General features: G+C 39.7%; 1 long non-coding RNA gene across 1 annotated transcript; it reads left to right on the top strand.

Annotated features, from left to right (window-relative positions):
• Positions 1 to 1651: 1651 nt before the first annotated feature.
• Positions 1652 to 6867, top strand: LOC118697286 (uncharacterized). The gene is made up of 2 exons (XR_004981742.1): positions 1652 to 1899; positions 3106 to 6867. It is a non-coding gene; the product is annotated as an uncharacterized LOC118697286 (long non-coding RNA).
• The last annotated feature ends 764 nt before the right edge of the window (positions 6868 to 7631 follow it).

Here is a 7631-nt window from a genome sequence, read left to right as displayed (position 1 = left end):
TGGTTAAAAAGATGTGGACCACTAGTTTTTCCATGTTGGAAATCCAGTTACCAGGGTTTTGACCAAGTATTTTCATTTGTGGGAGTGGAATGGCAAAGTAGGTTAATCTGACGCTTTGCTGACATTTTGTTACAAGAGCTTGTTTCTATTTTCTTTTTTCTTTTTTTTTTTTTTTTGTTTGGTTTCGTTTAGGTTTTTGTTTTGGTTGTTCATTTTTTGTTTGGGTTTTTTCTGAGAGAAGTAGAAGAGAGGTTAAAACAGTTCTGAAAGATGAGGGAGGAAATTAAATAATCTTGAATTAAGTTGTTTTGCCACCCGTTTAAACACCTGAGTTTGTTGCTGGAGGAAAAAAAGGGGGGAAATAACATGACATGTACTGCCACACACAGAATTTTTGTTTTCTTTCTGTATACTATTTCAGGGGCAATTCACCAGAGTAAAAGCACATGAAATTTTCACGTGGTGGTTTGCTGGTGACAGTTTTATGGAGTTGCTTTTATCTCTTGGTCTCTTAATGTGGCATCTCCCCCCACATCACCCTGCTCCCGGCCATACTTAGCAAGAAGCCACCTCAAGAGCCTCCCACAGATTCGTATTTTAAACTCCACTTCCCTAGTGTGGGCTCTCTATTGAGAGCACTGTGATTAAACTGTGCACCCAGAGGATGAGATCATATAATGCCTGAGCAGGCGCTTATTCATAGCAGAACTTGCAGTGGAAGATTTTGTACCTTACCAGCAGGTGAGTCTTAGCCCATATTTTAAAAATGGGATCTTTAATTCATCTGTTAATTAAAATAATTTCATTTTTCTGGCATTAGGTGAGTATCAATGCAGGTTAAGGAAAAAAAAAACCCACTAACATATTCATTAGACTTGACTCTGTTTGTCTTGAGCTTTGTTAGATTTGAGACCAGACTTGATAAGTCCTGAGCTTAATGGATTCTTCCAGTGCATTTTTTCAGAAGCTTCAGAGATGAGTAAGTTATGCTGCTGCTGCAGCCACTGGCTCCTCAGAGCTCCTCTGCCTGCCTTCTGTCTCGTGGGAGATCAGGTGACAAGGACCCACCTGCTGCTGTGCAGCACCCTGGGATGTCCAAAGCCATGCACATCAAAGGGGTTGGGAGGAGCACAGCTGACACAATAAGGTATTTGGCCCACTGTCCCAGGTTTTTTTTGAGGGCACAAACCAGTCCATCCCACTGCTTGTTCTCTCTGTCAATGTGAAGCTGACTCCAGCCTCCCCTTCTAAAAGGGAGCAAGGAGCCTTCTCAAGACACTGTTCATACAGCCTGTTCAACAGCCCTGGGCAAAGACCCAGCTTGCAGTGTTTGTCTCTGAGATAGATGTCATTTTCTGGGCTTAAAAACATGCCCAGCACTGAAATAACTGTTTTGAAGCTACGTCTCTTCAGAGAAATGATATTCTGTGGGCATCTCACTGCTGCTTTATGCCTTGCCTGGCTGCGAGGTTTTGGTTATTGTGACTTCTTTCGTCAACAAATTTTTCCTCTTTTCACAATATGTTCATCTAATTTCTTCTCCATTTCCCATCTCTTTTCATTTGGCAACGTTTGTCTCAGTGAGGAGGATTGGACCTCGTCTGTGGGTATTACAATGGGTAAATATATCAACAATTTTTTACTTATGTGTCAGTCATTGGGTTGCGTAACACAGTCGTAGTGGTTTATTCTTGTTTTGTGTGGGAGACAGTGAAATATTGGTACATGTAACATTAAAGGCTGCCACAGAATGCCTCCTGTAAGGCATACAGCCCCCATAAAGGCTGGTAAATATTAAATATGGTCTAGTGAACAGACAAGGCTTTATGACAATAAACATGGAGTTGAAAATCTCTGACTGTGCAGTGTTGGGACATTTCTGGGCAGTAGCTCTTACAGGTAAGACAGTCACATTTCAGTGTTTGCTATTAGCTGCTGACCAGAACTAGCTACAGGGACACTGTCTTAACCTGTCAGGATACAACAGTTTTTCTTCTTTTAATATTTTGAGACGTTTACGTTGGTTTGGGGGGATTAGTTTAGTGGATTGGGGGGGGGGAGGGTTGTGACTTTTGTTTGTTTGTGGGGGGTTTTGCGGGGGAAGCTTTTGTTGTTTCCGTGTTTACAAAGATACTTCCATCGCGATGGGCCCCTGTTTTGCATTTTGGGCGGTACACCCACGGATGAGCCAGGTTTATTCAGGGAGGGCAGTTTTCTTCACAAATGGAGGAAGGGTAACACCTAGTGGCAGTAAATCCACATTGCTATTAAGAAATACAAAGGGCTCCAAAGTATTGCCAGCATGACCCAAGGCAGATAAAGAGAAAACGATACTTTTTCGGTAGATGTAAATTATTATGTATTCAGCTTCTTCGTGAGAAACTTAGTTGGGCAAGAGCATATTTTATCCCTGTTCTGAACAGAAATTGGTGTATTATTTCTTCTAGCAGTCTTCGCTGTGTGAAGAGGTATAATATTGCTTAGAAAATACCTAATTACATATGACTGCATTGTTTGAATTTTAATACTGAGTTCAGTGAAATATTTAGCCTTCTGCATAAAATCATCAAAAGGAGTTAATGATCTAAACTGAATTGGAGGTTCAAATATGCTCATTCAAGCTTCACAGTCTTGTTAAGACAGTGCAAGAAAAAGAGTCTAGTAGTCCCACAGCAGAGCATATTGCCTAAGAGTCAGAAATCCTTTGCTTTTTTGGGACTTACATGCTCTCTAAAATGTGTGCAGTTCCATAGGTTTGACTTTGACAGTCAATGGATGGCTATTAGGCTGAAACCTTTCCCATTTCTGAGTCATTGTTCAGAGTGAACTTATCAGCCTCGGCATTATGCTCAAGTGATACCAAGTAATATCTCCAAAAACTTGAATTATGCATTATTCCACCCAATGACAGAAGAAGAATTCAACTCCTAAAGAGAGGCTGCCTCTCTCTGCAAACTCAGTTTCACAGGCTGTATATAGTTGAACACAAACGTATACATTCATACATTTCAATATTTCATGTGAATTGTAATGACTGTTACCTGTCAAGTTACATCTGACAATATCTGTTCATAGAAATTGTTTTGTCTGTGTTTGCATTTACAGCTAGATGCATTTAGCTGGAACTGCATGTCCTAGGAAATCCAGCTGCTGTGGAAATCTGCACATTCAAGCATGAAAGATGTTGAAGAGCCAGAATAACAGAGGCTGTAAGGGACCTCAGAAAGTCATCAAGGGCTCATGCACTTTCCTCCTACCAGGGTGCTGCAGACATTTCTTTGGATAATTTTGGGAGGGCAATGCTGTGCAGAGTGTGGAGAAGAGGGAGGGAGAGAGGGAGGACAGACATTAGCAGTGTATTCTGTGTCCTTGGCCGATACAGAGCTACAGAGTGTGACTGAGAAACGTAATCAAGTGAGCAATTAGTGAAGGTCAGAGCTGTGTTAATTTCCTTCAAGCACCTTTGTGAAAATTAGAAGACAAAAAGCACCCTCTCAATGTTGTGGGGACCTGCAGGTGGTTTCTGCCTCAGTGAGCAAGAACACTGAAGGGGACACCTTCCACACACGTCTTGAGCATCACTGAATGTGGAGAACACAGGAAAAGAGGCTGTGCACCCTATGTCAAATGGGGAAATACTCCCAGCTGCTTCTTTTCAGGTGATCTCTAGGAAAATGTGATAATTGATCTCCTGTTTTGGTTAATTATAAGGAAGTTACAGCCCTGTCCAATGCCAAGGGAGCAGAGGACAGCTGTGTCATTTTATAACATGCAGTGGTGTGGTATTTTACATGCACAACATCTGAGGCTTTTCTCCTATGCTAAATTACTCACAACCCCTATGGAGCAGCTTTAAATCAGAGTTCTTTTTGTGAGCCCTGGCTCTCTGAAAGTAATCTTCTGTATCTCTGTGAAACATTTCAGTCATGTCTTCAAATCTTCTCTCAGCAATTCTCCTATCTGTGAATAAATAGCATTCTGACCTGGCTTCTACCACAACAACAACAGAAACAGAATCAGGCCTCTGCAAAACATGAGTGGAAACTACATCCATCTTCTGCATTACCATCAGTGCGAGTCAAGAGCCTTAAGCTGTCTCTTAGAACTTAACAGTGTGAGGATTCAGCAAAAGAGCTCTCCTAATAGGGAAAATACAACTCATTATCTAGCTAATTAGGATAAAAAAAGCAACCTCTACTCCCCCTTCTTACCAGCCTACCTTCCTGTAGGGTTGGACAGGCTTCAGATAGGTTTTAAAGGGGTAAAAACACATTTTTTGGTGCTTTTGGATACAATCAAAAGATAAGAGCATTGATTTGCAGAGGAGCAAGTTAAGGGCTGTACCTAAGTCTATTCTGAGAAGTTGATCACAAGAATGGTATCATTCCTGGGTAGGAATTCTATACAAGAAAAAATGCCTTTTAATGGAACTTTTTAAATTTACAGGTCTTACTTACACCTTTTTCTTAAAAAAAATGTGTTTTATAAAAAGGAATTTAAAATGTATTGATAAAATTATTATTTTTGACAGAGTGATCCCTCAAAGGTAGAATAGTTAATAATAATGACATTGGTGATTGTGCTTCAAATTTTTGTATTAATTTTAGCTGTGATTTGGAGGTATACTGTTCACTAATTGAGCATGTTTCAAAATCATAACTGTGGTCAGTGAACAGTAATTAATGTATTTGTTTTTGCTTTCTTCCACTATGTACCAATGCAAGCTGTGCTTAACTAACATTAACTCTTTAAGTTAGATTAAAAGAAGCAAATGAAATGCAGACATTCATTTCAACAGACTCAGACATTGAATGTGCTGCTTTGTTCTCTTTGCTTCTTTTTCTGTTGAAAACAATTTAAAATTCCCATTATGCTTAATAGAAGAAATATCAAAATCCTTAGCAGGGGTGCTTACAGCATCTGCAAAGGTATGAAGGGAGTGAAAGCTCACAGCACTCTACTATAGATAAGTTGGTAAATTATTTTTTTACTACTTTAGGTACCTTGCTTGACTACCTGAGAAAAACATGTTTGCACTAGTTTAGTTTGCTCCTCTGCTGAGATGCAAGTTTGTATCCCTACTGGCAGAACTGACCTCAGTGCTGTCAAATCCTGCCAGGCTTGTGCAGTGTTTCACAGTCCCCTGCTTGCTCCTGTCCCCCCAGGGTACCAGTCCTGAAGGATGCTCTGAGTAGAGGTGGTTCCAGCTCTCCACTGTGCCTCTCAGTGAAGTGTCTCTCCACCAGATTTCATCATCTCTCAACAACAGCTGAAATGAAATTAATAAAATCTCATTAGAGAATTGCTATTCACTTCCACAGAAGTGAAGATTAAAAACTATTTCTGTAGACATAAAGAGAGAGAGAGAACCTTCAGTGTTAGCATACTCACACTTGTTTCTCCTTCTTTGGCCTCAGAGGCTCCTACATGGTGAGTGCAGCTCCACAAGCTCTTAGCTGCTCCAGACATCCTGGAAAATATCCATTCTCTCAAGAACTTGCCAAAGCACATGCCACCAATGGCTACAACTAGAGTTCATGCCAGTGAGGACATCTGTGAGTGAAGGCTGTAATTACACACTCTTAGCTCCTGCAGGCAGTGTATCTCAACTGTTCAACCCGTGCCAGAAAGGGATGCTGGAGCTCCTATTCACTGATACCCTTCCTGACCTGCTATGTAAAATAATGTGTCACAGAGAATATATTTCAGTTACTTGGCAGGGGAAATTATTCACTCCAAAACTGCCAAAAATCTCTGCCTAGAGGGTGAGATAGCAGACAGCCTTCTGTTAGGGCCAAAATTGAGTTTGCCAGCACATTTCCTTCAGCCCTTATCCTTAGCGGTGTTTCCAGGACTTCTCCTACCTGTTATCCACTGCATAAACCAACCTGATTTTTTCTTTGGACTGAGCCAAGCTTGAAGAAACTTGGAATCAACTTAATCAGCCATAGCTGATGTTACCCAGCTTGCTGATGCGCTGTGCTAATGAGATGTTATTGCCCAAAATAATGAAAAGCATCTGTTTCTTACCTGTAAAGAAAGGCTAAGGGTTGCTTCTACTTGCTTGAAAGTGAGTTTGACAAGCTTGTCTTCCTTCTTAGAAAAGTTCACTGCATGTGTTTTGCTCTTAGCCTCTTGGAGAGGCCCAAATAGAATTCAGTTCATGTGTCTAGAAAATTCTGAATGTTCTTTCCTGTTGCAAGTGTTTACATAGAGGAATTACTACTCTGCTTTGTAGGGATTTCCTGTAAGATATCATCTATGTATGATCCATGTTTGTAAATGCCAATATATTATCACTAAAAATAAATATATCAACAGAATAAATGTTTGAGAGACATGTAAGAGATATATGAAATGAAGAGTGTGTTTAGATTTCATGAACTTTTAATGAAGTAAACATCTGGATTTACAGATAATCACAGCCAGTTAATTCCAGCAGCCTACAGAGTCTTCAAGCCCTTGAGAATATAGGAATTAGATTTTTAAGAGGCTATTTTATTTTTGTATACTGCAAGCTGTTGAAAAAAAAAAAAAAAAGATTATTTGTTAATTGCTTATGAACTAAGCAGAGGAATTATCTTTTCTGTGTCAGCAATATGACAACAGCAGAAGTATATGCCCCAAAGTTTTGCTATCCTGGAAAGTGCTATGCCCATGCAAAGCAAATTGTTTATTTGTTTTCACCTTTTAATTTTTCATGAGTATTGTGTTTGTATAGTTCTTGCCAAAATGCCTTTCTCAGAAAATGGAAAGCTTTCTTCATTAATGCTTGTATTTTTTAACAGAATGCCAAGAGTCTAGATTGTATCAGAACTGAGTCTCTTAAATAAAATCCCTTCAAATAAAACAAGCAGAAAAAATCTATTCATCTCAAGGAGGATAAATCACATATAAATAGGTTGAGATTATAGGATGGATCTTAGCGAAGGGGAAGCTTATCTGAGGAGCAGGAGATAAGCAGAAAGCCTGCAGTCATAGTGACAGTAAAAGGCATCTGAAATAAGAAAAGATCTCTTTTTAAGTCAAGATACTGGTTGTGACTGACAGTCTGAAAGAGGGAAAAAATTAAAACTACCAAGTATAAGGATGTTAAGAGGGAAAAAGAGAAAGGAAGAAACTAAATATATAGCTAAGGAAAAGCAAAAGAAGTATGGAATTATTATTTCTGTATTTTATAAGCCCTCAGGCACATCTCTTCAGTGCTTATAGGGAGTACAATAACCATATATTTAATACTGCGTATAATACTGATATATATAATACTGACAGTAAATGTGGTTATTCACACCTGTTTGATAGGGGAGTGACTTGAAAATACTCATCAGTAACCTGCCCAAGTGATGTCTCTTCTTAACCTCTCAGCCTCTGTCCCCAGGTCAAGGCTGATGTGGCTCTCTGATTTCTAGTGGACAAAGATGATGTCTGGATCACTACCAGCTGAACACAGCAAGGCTCATACTCGTAGGGGAGGTTCTCATTACTTTTTCCAAGAAACCTCTATGTTCATCCTTTTACTGTGCTGTTGCTTTTTTCCATCATCCCCATTGAGTGCTCAACACACCTGCTTTGGGGCTTTTTTGCTTTGTAGTAGAAAGGAAATGCTTGTGAAGGCAAAGGAGGTGCTTACC

Source organism: Molothrus ater, chromosome 2 (genome assembly GCF_012460135.2).
Source record: "Molothrus ater isolate BHLD 08-10-18 breed brown headed cowbird chromosome 2, BPBGC_Mater_1.1, whole genome shotgun sequence".
NCBI lineage: Eukaryota > Metazoa > Chordata > Aves > Passeriformes > Icteridae > Molothrus > Molothrus ater.
The sequence above is the reverse complement of the archived record's forward strand: the minus strand, read 5'-3'. Positions and strand labels throughout refer to the sequence as shown.